A 25,555-nucleotide genomic window follows, 5' to 3' on the forward strand; every position below is an offset into this window, starting at 1 on the left:
ACCAATTCAGCTACTGAAACTTGTGTATGCTTCATGAAGTTCTCATGCTGTGTTTTTCAGCTCCATCAAGTTGTTTACATTTTTCTCTAAGTTGGTTATTCTAGCTAGCATTTCATCTAACCTCTTTTCAATGTTCTTAGTTTCCTTGCATTGGGTTAGAACATGCTCCTTTAGCTCAGAGAAGTTTGTTATTACCCACCTTCTGAAACCTGCTTCTGTCAATTTGTCCAACTCATTCTCTGTTCAGTTTTGTTCTCTTGCTGGTGAGGAGTTGTGACCCTTGGAGGAGAAGAGGCATTCGGGTTTTTGGCAACTTCATCCTTTTTGTGCTGGTTTCTTCCAATCTTCATGGATTTACCTACCTTTGGTCTTTGAAGTTGGTTACTTTTGGTTGGGATCTCTAAGTGGAAGTCCTTTCTATTGACGTTGAAGTTATTTCTTTCTGTTTTTTAGTTTTCCTTCTAACAGTCATGCCCCTCTGCTGCAGGTCAGCTGAAGATCCACTACAAAATATAGGCACCCAATACAGGAGCACCCAGATACATAAAGCAAGTTCTTAATGACCTATAAAGAGAACTTGGACTCCCACACGGTAATATTGGGACACTTTAACACTCCACTGTCAATATTAGACTGATCAACTAAATAGAAAATTAATAAGGAAATCCAGGACTTGAACTCAGATCTGGACCAAGCAGACATAATAGACATCTACAGAACTCTCCACCCCAAATCCACATTATGCTTACTCTAAAATTGGAAGTAAATCACTCCTCAGTAAATGCAAAATAATGGATATCACAACAAACAGTCTCTCAGATCACAGTGCAATCAACTTAGAAATCAGGATTAAGAAACTCACTCAAAACTGCACAGCTACATGGAAACTGAACAATCTGGTCCTGAATGACTATTGGATAAATAATGAAATGAAAGCAGAAATAAACATGTTCTTTGAAACCAATGAGAATGAAGACACAAACTACCAGAATCTCTGGGACACTTTCAAAGCAGTTTCTAGAGAAAAATTTATAGCACTAAATGCCCACACGAGAAGCAAGGAGAGATCTAAAATTGACACTCTAACATCTCAATTAAAAGAGCTAAAGGAGTAAGATCAAACAAACTCAAAAGCTAGCAGAAGACAAGAAATAACTAAGATCAGAGCAGAACTGAAGGAGATAGAGACTCAAAAAACCCTTCAAAAAAATCAATGAATCCAGGAGCTGGTTTTTTGAAAAGATCAACAAAATAGATAGACTGCTACCCAGACTTATAAAAAAGAAGAGAGAGAAGAATCTAATAGATCCAATAAGAAATGATAAAGGGGATATCACCACTGGTTTCACAGAAATACAAACTACCATCAGAGATAACTACAAACGCCTCTATGCACATAAACCAGCAAAACAAGAAGAAAAGGATAAATTCCTGGACAGTTACACCCTTCCAAGACTAAACCAGGAAGAAGTTGAATCCCTGAACAGACCACTAACAAGGGCAGAAGTTGAGGCAGCAATTAATAGCCTACCAACCAAAAAAAGTCCAGGACCAGAAAGGTTCACAGCCAAATTCTATCAGAGGCACAAAGAGGAGCTGGTACCATTTCTTCTGAAACTATTCAAACAACACAAAAAGAGGGAATCCTCCCTAACTCATTTAATGAGACCAACATCATCCTGATACCAAATCCTGGCAGAGATGCAACTAAAAAAGAAAACTTCAGGCCAATACCCATGATGAACATATATGCAAAAATCTTCAATAAAATACTGGCAAACTGAATGCCACAGCACATCAAAAGGCTTATCCATCACAATCAAGTAGACTTCATCCCAGGGATGCAAGGCTCGTTTGAAATACACAAATCTATAAATGTAATCCATCACATAAGCAGAACCAAAGACAAAAACCATGTGACTATCTCAATAGTTTCAGAGAAAACCTTCAACAAAATTCAACAGCCCTTTATGCTAAATCTCTCAATAAATTAGGTATCAATGGAATGTATCTCAAAATAATCAAAGCTATTTATGACAAACCCACAGCCAATATCATACTGATTAGGCAAAAACTGGAAGCATTCCCGTTGAAAACTGGTACTAGACAAAGATGCCCTTTCTCACCATTCCTATTCAACATAGTATTGGAAGTTCTGGTTAGGGCCATCAGGCAAGAGAAAGAAATAAAGGGTATTCAAGTAGAAAGAAAGGATGTCAAATTGTCCCTGTTTGCAGATGACATGATTGTATATTTAGAAAACCCCATTGTCTCAGCCCCAAATCTCCTGAAACTGATAAGCAATTTCAGCAAAGTCTCAGGATACAAAATCAGTGTGCCAAAATCACAAGCATTCCTATACACAAATAATAGATAAACAGAGAGCCAAATAACGAGTTAACTCCCATTCACAATTACTACAAAGAGAATAAAATACCTAGGAATACAACTAACAAGGGATGTGAAGGACCTCTTCAAGGAGAACTACAAACCACTGCTTTCAGAGGACACAAACAGGTGGAAAATACATTTCATGCTCATGGTTAGGAGGAATCAATATTATGAAAATGGCCATACTGACCAAAGTAATTTATAGATTCAATGCTTTCCCCATCAAGCTACCATTGACTTTCTTCACAGAATTGGAAAAACCATCTTAAACTTCATATGGAACCAAAACAGAGCCCACATAGACATGACAATACTAAGCAAAAAGAACAAACCTGGAGGAATCATGCTACTTGACTTAAAACTATACCACAGGCCGGGCGCGGTGGCTCAAGCCTGTAATCCCAGCACTTTGGGAGGCCGAGGTGGGTGGATCATGAGGTCAAGCCATCGAGACTATCCTGGTCAACATGGTGAAACCCCGTCTCTTCTAAAAATACAAAAAATTAGCTGGGCATGGTGGTGCGTGCCTGTAATCCCAGCTACTCAGGAGGCTGAGGCAGGAGAATTGCCTGAACCCAGGAGGCGGAGGTTGCGGTGAGCCGAGATTATGCCATTGCACTCCAGCCTGGGTAACAAGAGTGAAACTCCATCTCAAAAAAAAAAAAAAAAAACTATACCACAAAGCTACAGTAATCAAAACAGGATGGTACTGGTATCAAAACAGACATATAGACAAATGGAACAGAACATAGACCTCAAAAGTAATTCCATACAACTACAACCATCTGATCTTTGACAAACCTGAAAAAAACAAGCAATGGGAAAAGGATTCCCTATTTAATAAATGGTTTTGGGAAAACTGGCTAGCCATATGCAGAAAGCTGAAACTGGATCCCTTCCTTACACCTTATACAAAAATTAACTCCAGATGGATTAAAGATTGAAACATAAGACCTAGCACCATAAAAAACCTATAAGAAAACCCAGGTGATAACCATTCAAGAAATAGACATGGACAAGGACTTCATTACTAAAACACCAAAAGCAATGGCAACAAAACCAAAATAGACAAATGGTATCTCATTAAACTTAAGAGTTTCTTCACAGCAAAACTAATTATCATTAGAGTGAACTGGCAACCAACAAAATGGGAAAAAAAATTTGCAATCTACCCATTTGACAAAGGGCTAATAACCAGAATCTATAAAGAACTGGCATAAATTTACAAGAAAAAAACAACCCCATGTAAAAGTGGGTAAAGGACATGAACAGACACTTCTCAAAAGAAGACATTTATGCAGCCACCAAACAGATGAGAAAAAGCTCCTCATCACTGGTCATTAGAGAAATGCAAATCAAAACTGTTCATTAGAGAAATGCAAATCAAAACCACATTGAGATACCATCTCATACCAGTGAGAATGACAATCATTTAAAAATCAGGAGATAACAGGTGCTGGAGAGGATGTGGAGAAATAGGGATGGTTTTACACTGTTAGTGGGAGTGTAAATTAGTTCAACCATTGTGGAAGATAGTGTGGCAATTCATCAAAGATCTAGAACTAGAAATGCCATTTGACCCAGGATTCCCATTACTAGGTATATACCCAAAAGGTTATAAAACATTCAGTTACAAAGACACATGCACATGTATGTTTATTGCGGCACTATTTACCTTAGCAAAGACTTGGAACCAACCCAAATGCCCATCAATAATAGACTGGATAAAGAAAATGTGACACATATACACCATGGAATACTATGTAGTCATAAAAAAGGATGAGTTCATGTCCTTTGCAGGGATAAGGATGAAGCTGGAAACCATCATTCTCAGCAAGCTGACACAAAAACAGAAAACCAAACACCACGTTTTCACTCATAGGTGGGTGCTGAACAATGAGAACACAAGGACACAAGGAAGGGAACATCACACACCGGGGCTTTTCAGGGGTTGGGGGACTAGGGGAGGGATACCAGGGTGTGAGGGGATTGGGGAGGGCTAACATTAGGGGAAATACCTAATGTAGGTGACAGGGAGATGGATGCAGCAAATCATCATGGCAAGTGTATTCCTATGTAACAAACCTGCACGTTCTGCACATGTATCCCAGAATTTAAAGTATAATAAAAAAAGAAAAAAGAAACCCACAAAATTCTCTAAAATATAATTTAACTAGAAAATATAGCATTAAATAAATTTTTGATTTTGATGGTTTACTTTTGTAAAAATTAAAAATATGTATGTCCTTTATAAAATTAATATTATATGTAACAATATATGTTAATGTGAAAAAATCATGGCAGAAGGAAATAAGACTGTTCTTTAGTCACTCATTCTATACTAGGATTCTTTTGAAATGAAATCTATGGTATCCTAACTTTGAAGATCTGAACTTACTTTACCATTCTTACTGAAGAATAACAAATACATGTACCAAAGGATAATAAAAGCTTCATACATGTCCATAGTCCTATATTTGTAAGGGAATAAGTTTAGATCTTTTTCACTTACTTTAAGCATGCTGACTTTACGCCCGATGATAAAACATGCTAAATAATGTATGAATAGAGTCAGCATGCACCACTCCATCCTTAGTCTTCAAAGTATTGCTCTGAGTTACGCTGCTCCTTAGAATAACAAAGGACACCAGTGTTTGAAGGTGACCACATGACTGTGTACACAACTCCTAAATTGGTACTGATAATGGTCCTTAGCAGCATAATATAGATAATGACATCACAAATGCCTATATGTGAATGTTGGACGAAAAAGCCACCAATCACTACTATTTCTAGAATTTAGTTCTACAGTAATACTGGCTGATTATGCTTAGAATTGACTCAATATATAAAATATGACAGACTAAATAAATAAAAAATCATGCTGTTTTAATTATTCCATCTTCTCTTACCACTATAGGGTATAAAATGACACATCAATCATTATTTACATTCCTAAGCAAAGTTAAAGCCATACGGTGATGCTTATTCATTTCTGCATATATCCTATGGATTCTTTTATTAACTGTGTTGCATTGAGCCCAGTATGATATTAACATTGATTAAGTAGGCTATATTAGATTGACATTTTACTGAAGAGGAGAATAAGAATGTGACAAGTTTTTCCTTTGAGATTTTTGTTTTACTTTGTTTTGCAATGTACTAAAAGACATATGTCATAATATAACGTATTTAAAGCTATCAAACAACTTCAAAATTGACATGTTTCCAGTATTATTTATGAAAGGTTATTTCTAGCAAATCTAAAAACACAATGTATTTTATAATTCGTGAATCAGTGAAAACAACATTTAATATTTCTATAAAAGATATAGAATTATAGGCACATAATAGAAACTTTGAGACATGTCATTTTTCTTGCATCCTCAAAGAAGTAGTATCGTCTTTGATGAATCTAAAAATGCATTTATTTTCATGAAACATTAGAATTACTGCTCATGTCTCATGATGTGCTTTCATGTAGATAACAACAAAACATATTGTACAAAGAACAAGAAAAACAGTTCTGTGAGGTTGAGTTGTTATTTTTGTGGTTTCCTCAAAAATGCCAATATTGAGTTAAATATATATATGTATATATACATTTATACAATGTATATACAACTAAAACATCTATGACTACATATAATCACGTTCACAAAATGACTACTTAACCATAGAACAAAAATTTAAATATATTATTGATACAAATAAATACACAGAGGTTTAACTATGGATCATTAAGCTTTCTTTTCAATTAAAAATGGATGAATCCAGGCTGTTTTGTATTTGAAAAAGTATCTTCGACTTACTTGAAAGTGTTGCTCTTAAGTTGTATCAAGTTAATAGACACAAATCATTTAGAAACTTCCAAAGAACATAATTATTTTAAATCTTCTCGTTTAACTATTTCATTCACACCTGTGATGCATGAACCTACCTGCTTAGTGCTTTCCTATATAACATCTTATTTACGATTTTAAAGCTATTGTATATTTTTATTTCAATTTTAGAGTTATAAAACTGGAGCTCAGACTTAAATGCACACTTTATTCAATATTATAAAGCAACCAATAGGCACACTGAGGATTTCTACATTTCCAAGCTTAGTGTACCTTTTTCTCCGCCACGGTCCCCATTGAACTCCTTTCACTAGATCTACCCGCTCATACCAGAAGTTCCGAGAACGTTATTTCCAGCAGCTGCATCCCACATCTTTCTTCAGAAGGCTGCTCCTGGGCTTCTGTAGCTGTTTCACCAAGAACTCATAGAGAGCAGAGAGCGCCCAGGCAAGGGTCGAGAGTGTCACCTTGTAAGAAAGCCTGGAAGGACTAACATTAAAGCATATTTTGTACTGCAGAAGTCTTTCTAGGATAAGCCTGAGGCTAAGGTTTTACCTGAAATGTGATCTTGCCTTGAGTGTTCCATGTCCCTATTCTGTCTCCCCATTCCCTCCTTGATTTTTCCTAGCAAAACTTCCACAAAAAGTCACTTGCAAATTGACCCATATCCCAGGGTGTGCCTTAAGAGAATATGGATGTGGTTGGGAGACCATTAGAGATTCCAAAGCCCCATTCCCAGAGATTTGGATTCAGTAGGTCTGGAGGGAGGCCTGAGAACATGTAGTTCTAACAAGCTCTGGGTTGACGCTGATCCTGAAAGTTCATGGCCCACATTTGTGTAGCTCCTTCGTAGAGAACCTAAATCAAAATAATGTCATATGCCATTCATGTTGTGCAAATGACACAATTTTTTAAGGTTGAATAATACTCCACCATTGTGTACAAATGTCACATTTTCTGTATCTATTCATCTGTTGTTGGACACAGGTTGATTCCATTACTTGGCTATTGTGAATAGTGCTCCAATGACTATCGAATTGCAGATAACTCTTCACAATGCTGATTTAAAACCTTTTTTAGTAAATTTAGCAATCCCAGAATTGGGATTGTTGGATCATATAGTAATCCTATTTTTAGGATTTTGAGGAACCTATACACTGTTTTTAATAATAGCTATGCCAATGTACATTCCCACCAACTGTGGGAAAGCGTTCCCTTTTCTGTACATCCTGGCCAACACTTGCTATTTTTCATCTTTTTGTTAATAGCCATTCTGACAGGTATGAGATGATAGCTCATTGTGGTTTTAATTTGCATTTTCCTAATGATTAGTGATATTGATAATTTTTTCATATACCCGCTGGCCATTTGTATGTCTTCTTAATAAGCCAGGCAAGAAAATAGGCAAATGCCACATGTTCTGAATTACATAACAGCAGAGAGTAGAACAGCGGTTCCCAGACAGTATGAAGGTGGGGGAAATGGGGAGATAATGGTTAAAGGGTACACAGCTCCAGTCAGACAAAAGCAGTGGCTTTTTTAGATTTATTGCGCAGTGTGGTGAATAGTTAATAATAGTCTGGTGTATATTTCTAAGAGTAAGATTCATATATTCTCAACACAAAAAAAGATAACTAATTGTGGTAATGGATATGTTAATTAGCTTGATTTAATTATTCCACATTGTATTCAGAAATGATAACTTCACTTTATTCCCCAAAAATATATACAACTATATTTTGTTAATTTTCAACAAGAAAGATACTATAAAGAAGTGTTTTTCTACTTTTGCTGTGACTCTGAATCCCCAGAGGGTTTGCTAAAACAGTATCGGGCACCATTCTCATAGTTTTAGATGTGACAGACAAACTGCTTTTGACTCAAAGAAATTTAATTTTAACTGTCAAAATGAAAAGAATTACATTGATAATTATCTTGATAGTAGAAAAAATAATTTTACATAATTTAAAATTTACTTAAAATTTATAATATTTCCTATTACATAATCCTAAGGGTAATTTTTTAATTCCATTTTTAATTGCTGCAAATATGGATATCTTATTTCTTACTAGCATTTCTTACTAGCATATATTATCCCGTGATATCAGACGGCATTAGGCTGGTAATATGGGCAATACGGATTGTGCAAAGCAGAGTGAGGGGAAGGACTTTCTGAAATGAACCCATTTATGGCTCAGATGAGTGTCAGCAACAAAATAAATTTAATAACCATTTAAAGCACAATATTCTTGATCATAATATATATATTTTTATTTTCATTCACATGACTATAAAAGTTGATAGTTAATATTTTTATGTATTACTGATTACATGGTATTAGTTTTCTTATTCGTGAACTACTAGATCTTTAGAAATGCATAGGAAAAGACAACACACACAAGTATATGAGCACATTCACCCCCACCCACACACCAAAAAAAACCCAAAAATGATCTTTAATGACCTTGCTGTAGAAAAACAGGCCAAATTTTGCACATTCATAGTTATTAATAAAAGGTACAATTGAATTTATTGAAAAAAAATTCACTCTAATGCCTAAGACAAATAATTCTTCATTATTTTATTGGATTAATACTGTACTATAAATATGTTTGCCTAAAAAGCTGCTGAATTCTCCATGTTGTTTATCCTTAAAGGCAATTTTAATATATAAAGCATTTCATTGTAGGTTGCTTTTGACCTCTCTGTCAGTGAGGAAGTAATACTATGGAAAAAATGTTACGACAGCAAAATAGCTTTTTAAAAAGAAATAGTGAATTTAAAACTTCCATGAAGAAACCCACTATCTAGAAGATAGTCTATTGTAGCTGGTAATAGGGGTTTTGCTTGAATAAAAACAGATATTTCTGAAACGAGGATAATAAATTTAAGATCAGATATATTAATATACTTGAAAATGCCAAGGTTAAGAATCATGTAAATGTTATTTGTTTAGGATAGACTTAATTTATCATTATTGTTTTATCCACCTGCCATGTTATCTCAACATGTGACATATTGCTATAATTTGTTGCAGGGTACTATATACACACAAATAACTATAAATGAAACAGATACAAAAGAAAAACTTCAAAATTTACCCTAGAATTTCAATTTTTGTAGCAGTTCTTCCATATGACTCCTTTTCTGCTCCCTTTTAGGCATTCAGAAGTGACATCAACATTTTATATCATAAAAAGCAATATTTCATTTTTAGGACAGGTCAAGGGATAGTAATGATAGATTTATGATCATGCCAAGGCTGTTATATGGATAAAAATACAGCAGAATGCCAAGAAATCCTTAGTCAGCTCTTCACATACTCTGAACCTTACATCTTTGGAGGTGACTTTGATCTTAATCCCTATCCAAAGCATCTTGCCTCACAGCTACATTTGTCAGATTTCTTACAGAACACTTCAGCACTGGGAAATTTTGAAGATTCTTTTTTTTAAAAAATTGCCTTTAAGTATTACACTAGGGACAGGCAAATGAGTCATTTGTTCCCATGTCCCATTTAAAGGCAAAGAACATACTGACGACATTAAAGACATGAGCAGCCAGAATACCCAAACTGGGGAACACAATGCTATGAGGCAGTGACTGAAACCCATTTTACCCCAAATTAACTTACTATTAATCATGGAATTATAAGCTAGTTTTGATGAATGTGCATATTTTTATTTGTATTGTATTTATGTGCCATTTAAAAATTATTCAGAAGTATTAAATAATGAATTCTTATTTTCCTAAATGTATATTATATGGCTGGGTACATTTTGTGGAAACAAGTATATAATTGATCTGTTAGCATTATATACAATGGTAAATAAACTGACAAATTCACAGCAGAAAGCATTTCTGTTTACTTACATGCTGTTGTTCACCTTACATTACTATACACAATTTCAATTTATGAAATAAATGCATTATTAGGAAAGTATTTATTTAGTATATGTATATATGTTCAATATAGGCATAGTTCATTGAGCTTATCAGTTTGCAAGTATGAAAGGACATGTCAATAGAACATATAATTAAAGATAAAAATTTAATTTTCAAGAGTGGTAATTGTCCTAAGATTTTAAAAAATAAACTAGCAAAAAATTTTTTTCTGTTTTATTTCAGGGATTAATTTTTCTTATTTTTCTCCAATATTCTGACATATGGTGAAGACCGTATGCTAGTGATAGTAAAAATTATATGTATAATTAATACATACTGGTTAGGATGGATTAAGAAATTATTTTAGGAAGATAGAGAGAAAAAGGGATCTTTTTGTCTCTTAAAGCAGCTCCAGAAACGTTTCTTGTCTGGTAGGAAAGCCCCAGCTCTTAGAGCAGGCCAGGCAACCTTTGATATGCAAATGAAATCCATTAGAAACTGGGCCCACCCAAACTGGCAATTTCCTCCTCCCTCTTCCTGTCCTTGCCCTCACAGGTTTCTGGCAACATGGCTGCCCCCACATACCCGCTCTGTGTAGACCATTATGGTGCCCTGTATTTGCATATTAAATACTACGGTGGGAGGGCTAGTTTTTCATGGGCTAGGTGAGCGACATGCCTGGTCAACCCAATCCCCTGAGCCCTATGCAAACCAGACACCTCCTCCTTCAGCCGCCTCAAAAAAGTTGGCTGGTTTCCAGCACTGAAGATTTTCCTCTCAGCTTTGGAGTCCCCCTTCCTATGTCTCTATTCGGAGGAGCTTCTTTCTTCTTACCTGCCTGTTAAACTCTCCGCTCCTTAAGGCTCTACATGTGTCTGTATCATTTTATCCAGTTCTACTCGAGATGAAGAACCCTGGTGTTCCTCCACTCATTGAAGCTTTATCACTGTAATTATTGCCTTCAGGGTATGTTTCAAGCATTTCTAAGAAGTGTGTGTATGTCTGGGTGTGCATGCATATATGAACGTGTATGTACAGATTTAACTAATAGATTAAATTGAATGCAAAGTGGGCGCTATTAGACAGGTTCCTTGATCAAATTTAGCGCTAGGTAGAAACATTCGGTTTGGAAGGACTTGCTCATGGATTCTCCTTTGTAATGGTAAAATATTCATCCAATATATAGAATGCCAATACCATTAAAAAGTGACTTTTTCCATGTATGTATTTTATAAATATTTTTGAAATATAACCCAAGTAACTCAGTACAAATAAAGTGCTTTCTCTCCCTCTTTTTCTGGAGAATTTTATTCTGGATTATAATCTTATTAACAGAAACTACTATGTGCCCAGAAATAAGTTCTGGAGAATGCATTTACTCAGATGAACATCATAAATTTAGTGATATTCTAAAATTTTGTTTCTGGTTATTAATATTTGGATTTATTGTCTAATATCTTTATTTCTCCATGGCTATATTGAAACTTTTAAAAAAGTGTAAGTTTTTCTAGAGGTTAAGAACAATATTTGTAAATTCTAAAGCTAAATTTTATTAATATTAAAAATAAAGATGAATACAAATAAAGATATGTATATATCTATCACAGAATATTATTCAGCCATTAAAATTAACGTACTTCTTTTGCAACAACGTGGATGGAAATGGTGGACACTATGTTAAATGAAGTAATCCAGGCACAAAAGGGCAAATATCACATCTTATTTATGTGGAATATAAAAAATAATTATCTAATGGAGGTAAAGAGTAGAATGATAGATAGAAGAGTCTGGGAAGCGTGGTAAGAAGAGGTTGATTAATGGGTACAGTGAATGAAGATAGAAATTATCAGATCTATTACTTGGTAGTATAATAGGGTAACTTTAGTTAACATTAATTTAATTATATATTCCAAAATAACTAGAGGAGTGGATTTGGAATTTTCACCACACATTACAGTTTTAGAATATATTTTTATTTTATCTTATAAACCAATATTAACTTTTAGAAACAATGTGCAATAAAATATTCCACATATTCTCTTTACCTCATAAATTACCCAGTCTCATGTAGTTCTTCACAGCAGTGTGAAAACAATCTAATACATCCTCCTAAAGAGAATTGGTCACTTGTTAGCCAACTGGAGAAGCCCTCTGATGCTTCAGGCTATAGACAGGTCTGCAGGGTCTGCAGTAGCTTGGACCCTGTTCTTAGCTCCAGAGGGGTGTGGGGTGAAGCTGGACCAAGCTGACCTGTCTTCTCATCTCCCATCAGCAGATACCAGCACCAGCTCTGATGGAAGTGTCAGGGGAGTGAAGTAGACCCTGTAAGATTTTAAGGTTATAAATAGCCTTAGTTAGCTTTCTCAAATGACAGTTGTAGTTGTAAGGTATCGGGCATATGGACAAGCTCAAGACCTCCTGGCTTCCTTGGGTGATGTAGGCAATGATAATAGCTAAGGTTGCACAAGTTTTCTCCTTCCTGAGCACTGTTATTGTGCCTGCAGGTGCTGTACGGACTGTGCCATTTGGCCTCCAGCCATGAGGGGGCACTTGCCAAAGAACTGTAGACTTAGTCATAGCAGTAGGATTTGTGTTTGCTTTCTGTTACACAGTGGAAGTACTTTGGTGTTTCAGACAATGAGTGGGGCCATGGAGCTCTCTAAAGTCCCTGTTTATTGTGAGAAGCCACGAGAGTGAGTGGAGGGGCAAAACCAGGTGGGGAGGGTAGGTCAGTCAAGTTTATGCTCTGGCTCTCCATACTGCACAAGCAGCTGCCCTAGTGGGGATCAGAGGGCAATTCCACAGTCACTAGGGTAACATCCCAGGGAGGAGCACAACTATCTGCTACACAAAAGACTCCATGCAGGGAGAGAGGGAGCAGGTGACAATAAGCCCCACCCAGCTCCCATGCACTTGACAAGGCAAGTCTCACACCTGCAATGTTCCTCTAGCAACAGCTAGCTGAGTTCTGGGCTGCCTGCACTCAGAAGGCAAAACCATCCCAGGCCACAGGCCTTCCATACGGAGACAAAAACTGCAGCTTTCAGGCCACTGCCTCCCCAGTTTGCCCATGAATTAAGGGTGCCCAACCCCTGCACCTATGGCTATAGCGCACTTCCAACTGGCCCGTCCGTTCTTGTCAAGAAGGTTTATCCTCATGCAAGATTATATCACAAATCTTAGTTGGGAGCTTCTCTCAACCTGCAACTGCTGCCTAAGTTAGCTGGCAGACTTCCTACAAGGTCCCCTAGGAAGTAGGATCAGGAATGGCTTCCTACCATTTCTGCTAAGGTCTGGGGGTATATGCCAAGCACTTCCCAATGCCATTCCTTCTCATATACTTCCCAAAGCTCACAAAATCAGCTCAAGGTAGGGATAAGGCACTCTTCCATGGCCTGGATTACTGGGCTTCCCAGTAGGAGGGCATATCGTAGAGAGAATCTCTCCCTCTTTCACACTCTGGAGACTCAGTTTTCTGCCTGGCTCTTGGAGTAGGCTGCCTGCTGCTACCTTCAAAGCGCCAATGGTTTCTTTCAGTTTTTCTGTTGAGTTCCTGTGTTGCTTCCCCTATAAAAGTTCACAGCATGAATCTCTGCACACAATTTTGTCTTTCCATTTGGGAAAGGCATGTTAACAAGCAGGACTTTTTGATGGAATTTGTGTTTCCAGGGATACAGGTAGAATTGTAAGACAGTTTCAAAGCTGGATCTTATCTCTATAGGAGATTCACAGAATTTCCAAATTATTGGAAAAACAACAACAGCACAGAAATGAGACTGGAGTCTTCTGTTCACAGGAAAGATGTCTCAGTGGAATTTATGATCCTTCTACTGCCATGTCATGTGAAACTAACAAAATATAGGTATTATGGTAGGGGAATGTTACCTTATTAGTGAAATAAACAGATCTCTGCTATGTCAAGGAGTTACCAGCAAAATATCAAAGGAGATGTTCAAACTCCACAGCACAATTGGAGCGTGAGCAAAATTAAATTTAAAAATGAGTAGTAGTGATTACACCAAAACATAAGTGAAAGAAATGTGATATGCAAACTGCAGACAAAAATCCAATCTAGGAGAATATATAACCTGAAAAGAAGAAATTTCCTACAGCCACACCAAGACACATGAGTCAAGTTAATAACTACAACAGTTAAATGAAACAAGAGAAAAAAGAAACTGACAGATAAAATGATATAATGGTAGATTTCATACCCAGAAGGCATGTTCAGTGACCAAAACCATAATTTGGGGAGTCATCAATATTAGAAACTTTAAAGAATAAATAGCTACAGTGGAAAGACAACTTTCAGACAGAGGTATAGCTTGATATAAATGCAATTCATTCTGATAAAAATAAAATATGAAAGTTTATAAATATTTATATAACTATGGAAAAAAATGATTGATCAAAAGAATGAATATTGCCCTAAATAGGAAAATTAAAATATAAACTGAATTATAAGAAAAAATACTCTCCTGTCAGAAATGTTTGGTTAGAACTGCTTTTCTCCCCTAACATCTACTTGTAATAGATGGAAATAAAAAGTTAATGAAAAAAATACATACCTAATAAGTAAAAAAAAAAAAAGTCACACACAAGTTAGGAAAAATCAGTCACCTATCAGAACTTCTTCTGCAATAAAAATAGAGGAAAAGCTGTGCAACGCCTACAAAGTTAAAAAGAAGCTGTATAACACTAAGAATTAATATACTCAGACAAGACTATGCACATATATTTTACATATATTTATAAATATATTTAAATATTTCATATATTTTTATACATAAATATATATACATAAATTTATACAGAAATGTCTAAATAGGTGTACAGTACATATATTTATGTATATTTCATATATGTATATATAAAATCTTTGAAAGATGTAATAAGAATATGAGGAATTCAAATGAAAAACCTATAGTGAATGGTGAATGCAGAATGTTCTGCTGATATCCAGTGCTCTTTCCTCTGAGACCTAGTTGCAATATTAAATGCCATGTCAAAAATTAATGTATCAAATAACTTATGACAACTGTGTGTTACCACATTGATTGTAAAATTATATACATAAATATAAATTCTTAAAACTTTGCTCTATTGCTGGGAAGACTGCCTGTCAGACTTTCAATTCATAAATTCAGTGACAACTTTTGATGGTGTGTGGGTACAGAAAGAATATATTTCTGCAGTGGCTGAGTCAAAAAAAAAAAAAAAAAAGGTGTTAAAAAGAGCCATATCCTCTGACTTTAACCTTTTCTTCTCTTGGCTGACACTGTGTTAAACTTTTTTCTTCACATTTCTGGGAGTTATGCTTTCTCTCCAGTTGCTAAAACTGTAGACTTCTAATGAAATGTGAACCTATTTTCTTTCTGTTTGCGCTGCTTTGGGAAAAACATAGATCCTAAGCGTGATTCTCTAAGTTGTTGAAATATATTATAACATGGCAGACTATTACACAGATGTTTTGCAATCTTAAAATCTCTATGTGTTACAAGAAAATTATTTTGGATGGGAGTAGACTATGAGAGTGGACAGAAAACACTGCATAATGCTTTCAAATTTTTTACAAGGGTATAATATTAATGATTTTTGCCACATTCACACATAAGTGAAGTACATTAAGTGCATTTGCCAAGAAAACTTCAGTATTCTAAATAACTGAAAAATGAGTATCATGTCTTATACAGGAAGTAACTATAAATTAATCAAAATTATACTTAATTCTCTGACCATGAACCACCTAAATCAATCTTAAAAACAGTAAATGATCCTACAGCATGGAGACTTGGCTTAGGAAATTGGGAAGGGCAAAATATCTTACAGGCTGCCTGCAGAGAATATTTGACATCATTTCAATGAACTGAAGAGGGATTTATTTGTATACATTTTCATTCTGTATTTACTTCAGAAACAAACATAAAATGAATAATAAAAGCAAATACTAAGAGACTTTAGCTTAGCTAATAATAAAAAGTATTTTTTTTCAATTAACTTCCATAAGGATAACAAAGTGTGATGAATATTCCATTTTACAAGTGAAGAAATTGAAGCTACAGATGGCTACTTGTGAAGACTTGCAAGACTATTAAATTTGTAAAGCTTACACACAGGCCTTAAGTTTTTCCCTTCCTTCGTCCCTCAGACCTGATCCTAATGTCTAAGCATTTGAGGAGGACAGATGGACACTAATACCTAGGAGACTGGAGCAAATGACCTGCTCAGATCCTTTACAAACCAAAGATCTTATAGAATAGTTACAGGTCTGGCCAGGCACCGTGGTTCATGCCTGTAATCCCAGCAATTTGGGAGGCCGAGGCAGGTGGATCATGAGGCCAAGAGATCGAGACCATCCTGGTCAACATGGGAAAAACCTGCCCCTACTAAAAATACAAAAACCAGCTGGATGTACTGGCATGTGCCTGTACTAGCAGCTACTTAGGAGGCTGAGGCAGGAGAATCCTTGAACCCGGGAGGGTGAGGTGGCAGTGAGCCGAGATGGCGCCATTGCACTTCAGCCTGGCGACAGAGCGAGACTCCACCTCAAATAAATATATAGATATATAAATAATAATAATAAATAATTACAGGTCTATAGGGACTTTTCAAAGAGAGCCAAAAGACTGAAGACTAAAAGGAAGGAAAGTCAGAGACAGCAGAAGTACTGTTTCATTTAACAGACATAAAATATGCCAATCAAACCAACTATCGATTTTTTCCGTTTCGTCGTCTGGCGTCTGGGTTAGAGATTCTGATGGTCGGTTGTGCCACTCTCCCCTAATGACTTCCTGGTTACCAGAGGAAATGTCAGCAATGGCCGCTCTATTAGTTGCCCACGGCCAGCATTTTCAGTTCCTTCATATGGTGTACCATGTATTTCAAAAGCCATTGCACAGCATTTACTTTGTTTTCTTGTTGTTCTCGTAATTAATGTTGATCATTAATATCTGGCCTTTTAACTACCTCTATATCTGTTATTGATGCTACTTGGTTTTGACAAAGCGACTGACTGGTGATAGGCTAACTTCCTGTGCCTAGTTTTATCCTAAAATTTGTGAGTGATACATGGTGCCACCTTGTTAGTCAATCCTTTCCAAGTTGTAAACTTGAAATTGACTGTTAAGAAATCTAATCACATTTCAAGCAATCATTTTTTGGGTCTGACATTTACAATATTGGCTAACTTTGTTTTCACATTTTTAAATACTTTTTGTTGGTTTTTAAAAAATGCCTGTTTGTACAGACATCTGGACATGAATATCTTGGGACAGAGTAAGTTGTAGACAATGTCACAAGTAGCCTATAATTGTATGTACGTATTCTTGTATGTATATAGAAAGAAATACATCTAAGTGACTTGTCATAGATGTGAAACTAAACAACAAATAAATAAAAATGTTATATTTGGTTAGCCCAGAAAATGAAATCAAATAATGAATTCCAACACTACTTTGACATTTTCTGTGTCCAATCTAATACCATTGTTGATCAGTGAACAAATATGCATTCAGTATGTGATGAATAATTGACAAAGTTTCACCTGTGATAGGCAAGCTTTACCACTAATATAACACCAAAGAAGACAAGGTGATGTAAAAATAATTGAATAACCAAAAATAATAATCAGATTAGCTTTAACCATGTTAAATTTTTGATGTTTAGGTCCTGTATTCTTAGCTTAATATATATATATATACATATATATGAATGTTTAGAAATACTTTATGATAGTGTTTGTTTCAGAAAAAAAAAGAATATAAAAATAATTGAGTCTGTTTAGTATTTTAATATTACATCATTAATATTTTATTATTTTTCAACTAAAAACTCAAGAAGTGGATTGTTATAAAATATTTTTATAATGACCCAATAATATTCATATTTCTATTTGTATCTATTAGATTATTAAGTTTATTAAAAACAAAATAGAGTCTTCACAGTTGATGGAGGCTGACTAGTCTCTTAGATAAAATAATTGTCTAATATCTTCATTAGTGTGGGTTCTAGCTGTTTATCACTTTTAATCTTTTGCAACTTTATTTCCACTTGGAAGAACCTGATCATTATATTTTCCTGACAGTTAAGATTACACTGTAAGACACGAGGTTTTGTGAAAAAGTTGAATATTCTTTCCTCCTTCTCTCCAGAAGGAAATTGTGTCATTTGAGCATTATTAAACATGATTTTAGCTTTCTATCCAAGAACAGGGAATGCCCTTCTATTCACCTGTCTTCTTTCATGTTTTTCATTCAAGTTTTATTATTTTATGACATACAACCTAAATAACTTTTGTTAGATGTATTCCTAAATACTGCATGTCTTCTATCTGTTGAAGGTACAATTGACTTCTGTATATTTGCCATATTTTTATTTGACAAATATAATTTTTATTAATTTTAAGTGCTTTTTTTGTTAATTAAAAAATCTCTCATGTTTTCTATGAAGACAGTCATAATTTAATATTCTTCAAATAATGAAAGTTTTATGCCTTTATTAGCAGGTTATTTCTAATTCATTTTTAAATTTTGCACTGGGATGTATTTTCATTAGAATGTTGTAAAGTGGAAAAGGCAGGCTGCCTTGACATGTACTGTTTTAAAGAATATGAATTCAACAACTCACCTTCACACATTATTTTTCCGTACACATTAATTTCCATAATTATTGTAAATATAATTAATCTAGCTATAGAGTTTTTAATCTTATTCTAAGCTTTTAAGGATTATTATTGTGAACCATTATTGAATTTTATCCATTTTTTCTGAATTTATGAAAATTAAAATATTTTATCCCTATACTAAAATAGATTGAAAGATTTCTTATTGGAGTAAATTTCACATTCCCAAAATATTTAACTTAATTAGGATTTGCTTTTTTTTAAATCTGCTTAAGATTATTGCAGCAAAGTTTATAAGTTAGTATTTGAATAATTCTAACTGACATCAGAAACTCATGCCTTCCGTTACTGCCTATAGTGCTTCTTTAAGATCCAAAGATTACTATGGTATTTGTTCACCAATAGATATTTCTATGTTATATAATTAATTTAAATTAATTGTACATAAAAAGAGTAATCAATAAATTCAATGCTTATTACAAATATATATCATAATGTTGTGGACCTATTGAAAGAACCCATGGTTGTATACATCTTCATTTATGTCTCCATCTATGTCTATGCCTATAACTTTATCTATCATCTATGTATCCATCTGTCATCTAGCATTTGCTGATCTATAAATCTACCTACCATTTATCTATGTATATATTTATGTCTATAGTATGATGAGTATAACTGAAGCACATAATGCTGAATGCTATGGAGAAAATCTATAGAGAACAACACTAATGGACATGTAAACACACATGGATAAATACAAAACAGTTGTTCCTCCGTGTCAGTGAATCTACACTGTGAATTCAACCAACCATGCATGGGAATTTTTTTCTTTTAAATTAGCTCTGTATTAAGCCTTTGACATTATTTGCTAAACAATAAAATATGCCAACTATTTACATGGTATTTACATTGTATTAGTTATAATAGTATAAGTAATCTAGAGATGAGTAAAGTACATGGGAAGACATGCGTAAGTCATATATTAACAGTATGCCATTTTATGCAAGGGACTCGAGCATCTGTGGATTTTGGTGTTTGTGGGGATCCCCCACAAATATAAGGGATGTCGGCTATGTTTCATACATATATAAATGCACATTTAGAGAAACCCAACTCTGTCATTTGCCCCTGGAGACAGAGTAATGAAGTGAAACAGGAAAAGCTGACAAAGGGGGCTATAATTTTATATGTATTTCTCTTTTATATGCATATATGTGTATAAATATATAAAGAAGATGAATGTCAACAATTGTCAATATGTTGATAATAAATATACATGTATTTTTACTAAAGTTTAAAAATGTTTGCATTATAATACAAATAAGACATAAACAATATTATGAAACCTGAACCATTGAGACAGTTGTGGAGTTTTGTCTGTTAGCTATTTCTTAATAACCTCTTGGTTATGACTTCATATCAATGTCAGGAGATGAAAGGTTATTAATTTAGAGTTCTTAAAATTAGTGACACTGATTATTTAATTGTTTTAAGTGAACTGTGTATAAATTATCAAAACTGCTTAATTTCAGTTTAATCTTCTTTATATTTCTTGAGTTCTTATATAATACTTTTAACATGGGAAAATAATGCCTCAAAATTAATTTTCCTTTCCTGGCTCAACATATCCTTATTTCTCATGGATATACTATAGGTTTATCTAAGATTTAATTGATACATTTGATTTTAGGGGATTTGTTTTGTTTTGTTTTTTAGAACTGATGGAAAGAGCACAACAGATAAGCTCATCTGGACACACGCAGCTATTCTCAGTCTATATGTTAGAATCCAACTCCTTGGCAAAAACTAAGCCTCCTAAAAGCCTACTGGATTGGCTCTGTCCATTTCTCCATACTATGACAAAGGAGAACTGGGGGCATCTACAGGGAAAAAGAAAAGGGAATGGGGACACTGAGGGTGAGAATTAGGATTAGCCATTGAGTCCCTGAAGCTGAAATAAGTAATGATATCTTGCCTCATGTAATTTCCATTTTAATCTGTCTGAATACAAATAAAACACTGAAACAGAATATGTTCTATGCCATGTACGTTTGGATATTTTACTTCTAGTCAGTTGAATTTACTGCTTTTTATAATTTTCCAATTTCCACTGAAATATGAAGGGAGGCGATAATAGCAAAGTGGTCGCTAACTTGCTGATGAGGTACATCTCTCACATTCTTCTGCTTCATTTGCAAACCCTGCAAAATGATTTCTATTCTCTGACAGGTCACTTGTCATTCTTTCCTATTTTATTAGAATGCAGATCATTTCAACTCAGCACCTGGAATAAAAGGAACCTTCTTATTCTGTTACTTCTTTGGATTTGGTATTTTATGTGATAAAGATCTAGTGTATAATAAATTTTAATATGTCACTAGTCTAATGAAAAAAAGGGTATCTCAAGAGCATTAGTGTAGCTGCAGCTAGTAATCATGGGACACTGGGGTTAAATGGAGAGAGATTTGAAGTGAAGCCATTATGTCACTACAGACTGGTAATCACATATGGTGTACACTATTCATCTTCAGATTTAATTTAAATCAGCAAGTGTGGAGCTTCAAAAAGTCACACCTTAGAGATAAACTGGCTCTTATAATGAAACATATAAGCCCTTCACTTAGTAAGTGGGAATATTAACATTTCTATAAAAGGTTATTAACTTTCTCAAGATCATTCTCATAACCATCCATGCTAATTTACTATAATGAATAATAGATTTTTAAATTTTATAATATCGATATTTATATACCAATATACATAACAATAAAGTAAATTTGTTTGTGTAATGCATTTGTTTACTTAGGTCTTTAAGAGACTCTTTTTGGCGAGTTGTCAATGTTATCCTCAGTACCTATTGAAAAGTAGATTTTAAAAAGAAAGTACATATAAGTTAGTGTAATAAAAACTTAAATCCTTCCTAGTATACACTATTTATTCCTTAAGAAAAAATAAGCCCACATATTTTTTATTACTTTGCAAGTTGGATTTTTATAAAATAGATTTACATATTTAAAGAAATTTTCACTATGCTTTCTATTTAAATTGAAGAGCCACTCCTTTTTAAATAAGTTGTCTTCGAACCAGCTGTTCACATGTCTAAATTGCATATCGATCTAATCATAGATAGAAGAAAAGCAAAACCAGCCCAAATTATTTAAATATATACAAGTCCATAGAGCTAGGAAAGAATACACTTATAGTTTATTCTAATTTCAAAATTTAGTCAGATCAACCTTAGTTATTACTAAGGTTATTTATCTTAGTTACTGGATTTAGAGCTTACTGCTGTTACCTCTTTTCCAGTCTTCTTGCTTCTTGTTCTACTAAGTTTAGCCTCAATGGAGCAGCCACATGTAAGCTTTTAAAACCTGAATCAAATTGTTGTCACCTCTCTTTAGGAAACTCTGCAAAGACTCTGCATTTCATACAGAGAATAATGAACTGGAAGACTACATGATCTATCCCCTCACATAGGAATACAAGCACTGATGTTTCTCTGATATTTGCAGCTACAACTTCCCCATCTGCAGACACAACGTACTTTGTTTCTTCGCGCTAAACATATACCTTAGCTAATCTTGCTTCCCAAAGTGCAAATTGCCCAAATGTAGTCTTTGCTAAATTCCTCATATTCCTCAAGCGTTTGTTCAAACTTCATCATTTTTGAAGACTCTGATCACCCTATAAATGCTACAAACATCTTCCAACTCAGCATTCTAATCATTTAATTACTCCATTTGATACTTTATTATTTTCAAACATCCATAACCTTTTAACAGATTATATAAATTATTTATTGTAGAAAATACAAATTAGCTGAACTGCAAATATCTACCAAACCACAAAAAATTTAGATAGGCTGGAAGTGGTGGCTCACGCCTGTAATCCCAGCACTTTGGTAGGCTGAGGCCAGTGGATCGCCTGAGGTCAGGAGTTCAAGACCATCCTGGCCAACACGGTGAAACCCTATCTCTACTAAAAATACAAAAAATTAGCTGATGTGGTGGCTGGCGCCTGTAATTCCAGTTACACGGGAGGCTGAGGCAAGAGAATTGCTTGAACCCAGGAGGCAGAGGTCGCAGTGAGCCAATATCTTGCTATTGAACTCCAGCCTTAGTGACACAGGGAAACTCCATTCAAAAAAAAAAAAAAAAGATTTAGATAAGTCAACTGGGAAGTTAACAGGAAGAGGAAACAAATTTCTCCCAAGGTATGTGACCACTGAAAAGTGGTAAAATAACTACCTTCTTTGATTGACTACCTTTTTTTCTTTTCTTTTGCCCTTTCTCTTTCTTTCTCTCCCTTCCTTCCTTCCTCTCTTCCTCCCTCCCTTCTCCTTTCTTTCTCTTTCTTTCTTTCTTTCTTTTCTTCCTTCCTCCCTTCCTTCCTTCCTTCCTTCCTTTCTTTCTTCCCTTCTTTTGCCTTTCTCTTTCTCTCTCTCTCATTCCTTCCTTGAACTATCATAAATTGTGCTTTTTGAAATTATGCCAGTAAGAGCAAAATATCCCATTCTGACTTGGCAAATCTGTCATTTTGAAAGAGAGAAGCCGCCCTTATATGTAACCTAAACTCAAAACTTCGATGGGGAGCTCCTGAATAAAATATTAATTTTATTGTTTCCAAAGAATTAAAACTTGGAGTCCACTTTGTAGTTCAGACAAAAACCTCAAATTTTATTTGAAAAAAAAAAAAAAGTTCCAATTCAGTGAATATTGGAAAAGAATCAATATAGAGACTAGAATATCCTAGAACAAATTACCCGGAAATTTTTCTTAAATATATATATATATATATTATAAGGAAACTATGCCATATGGGCACAAGGGCTATAAGTAATGTCCATAAACATGAGGTATGCAATAACCAGAATCTGAACATTATATACATTATTAACAATTGGAATGGAACACATTTTCAAAGGATTTATTACCATTCAATAGTTAAAATGAATACACTGGATCTATATATCAACACAGGAAGCTCTTGAAAAATTAATCCTTAGTAAAATTGACAATTTTTATTATGTATAAAATTTGAAAACACAAAATAATATTTTGAATAATTTGGTAGCATATCGATATTAAGTATATTAATATAGCAAGTATATTAAATATAGATGGGAAACATTTAGAATAATCCTTAACTAGGAAGGATTCTGACTACCTCTGGGATCATGTACAATGGATTTGTTAATATCTTTAGATTTCTTGAATAATATTTCTAAAGCAAATACAACAAAACCTTCACAGCTTTTGTAATCCCAATATTAGGCATATGTACCTTTATTGAATTACTACCTGCCTTTTCTTTAATTTATATTAACAAATAAAAAGTATAAACTAAAAAATAATTGAGCTCCAAACAAAAAAAAATCATAATTTAAACAATGATAAATAAACTGACTTATGAATGTCTTTAATTATTCCATCACTAGGAAAAGCAGCCTTGTTATTTATGTTCTGCTTACTTTAACAAGTCCTGTGAATGGAGGTCACTCCGCGTTCCATATTTTTTCCTTTTACCTAGCAGAAATTATCTTTGCAGCTATCTTACTTGTTCTCCATCAATGCGTACAAGGGTGCTGAGAACTGGTTAGGATCATTTAAAAAATTTTATTTTCACAGCCTGGAAAAGCTGAATATAAATTTAGGACTTACACTGAATGTCATAAATTCCTCAGAGATCCTGCTCTTTGAATGCAATAACAGGATAAAAATTCAGTAGTAGTCTACAGTGTCTACTGAACAAAAAACTACTTGATGATTATGAATTTTACTGGTAACCCAGGGCCCACCTTCTTTCCTCTCTAATAACTTTTCTATTGGCCATTTCACAGCTTGTTACTTTCCTTGCCTAAGGCAGGAAAAGAAAATAAATTCAGAGTGATCCATTAGGCTACTTCAAAATTTAAAGGAGCCTACTTGAATAATCTATTTTATTCTATTTGCCAAAAAAATCTAAAAATCTGAAAGTGAAATATATAGAGGTATGATATAAATTAAAACATAACATATAAACATGTATAGTTTTTTTATTTCCATTAGACAAATAAATTATAAAATATACCTGCCAAATAACAATGAAATCTAAAAATTATAAACTACCTTGGGGAAAATTCTGAAAGCTGCCTGAGTCCTCCAAAGAAAGAACTGAATTGGGCTACGTTTTTTCCCAAAATTAAGCATCACACTCTTGAAAGATCTTTCTAATCACCCTTTCATTAGAATGCTGATATTTAGGAAACTAGGTGTATTCTGGAGAATGAGAAATGGTTTCTGTAGAACACTCAGGCAGCAGTGGGAGTGTTGCCACATAGAAACCTTGCTCAAATTTTAGCTAAAATTTCTGATGCCTGTCTTCTTAACCAAGGACTCCTACTGGCAGTGAAATATAACAAAGAGAGGATATAAAGCATTGTTCTGTCTTCATGAGAAACAAAGACACTCCTAAATAATAGTATTTTTTTCTCTCTCTATCTTCCCCCTCTTGCCACCTCCCCTCCCAGTCTCTAGTAATTTAATGAACCAGATGAACCATGAGAAAACTTAAAATTAAGGGAAGACTTTACCTTAATTGGGGGGTCGGGGGAGGAATAGTAAATATATAAGCAGGTAACAAACATCCTCATGAGAAGTTCCGAAGAAGTAAAGGAAATATTCAAAGTTTTCCTGTCTCAACCCAAAATAGTCTCCAAGAGTTCCAGAGCTCTCTTGTAATATCCGAAGTTATAAAATTGAATTCTACATCAGTAAAGAATATTTCTGTTTCAAATGATAAACTTTTATACCAAATCAACTTAATGTTTAAAAAA

This window comes from Cebus imitator, unplaced genomic scaffold (genome assembly GCF_001604975.1).
Source record: "Cebus imitator isolate Cc_AM_T3 unplaced genomic scaffold, Cebus_imitator-1.0 Scaffold35, whole genome shotgun sequence".
Classification (NCBI taxonomy): Eukaryota; Metazoa; Chordata; class Mammalia; order Primates; family Cebidae; genus Cebus; species Cebus imitator.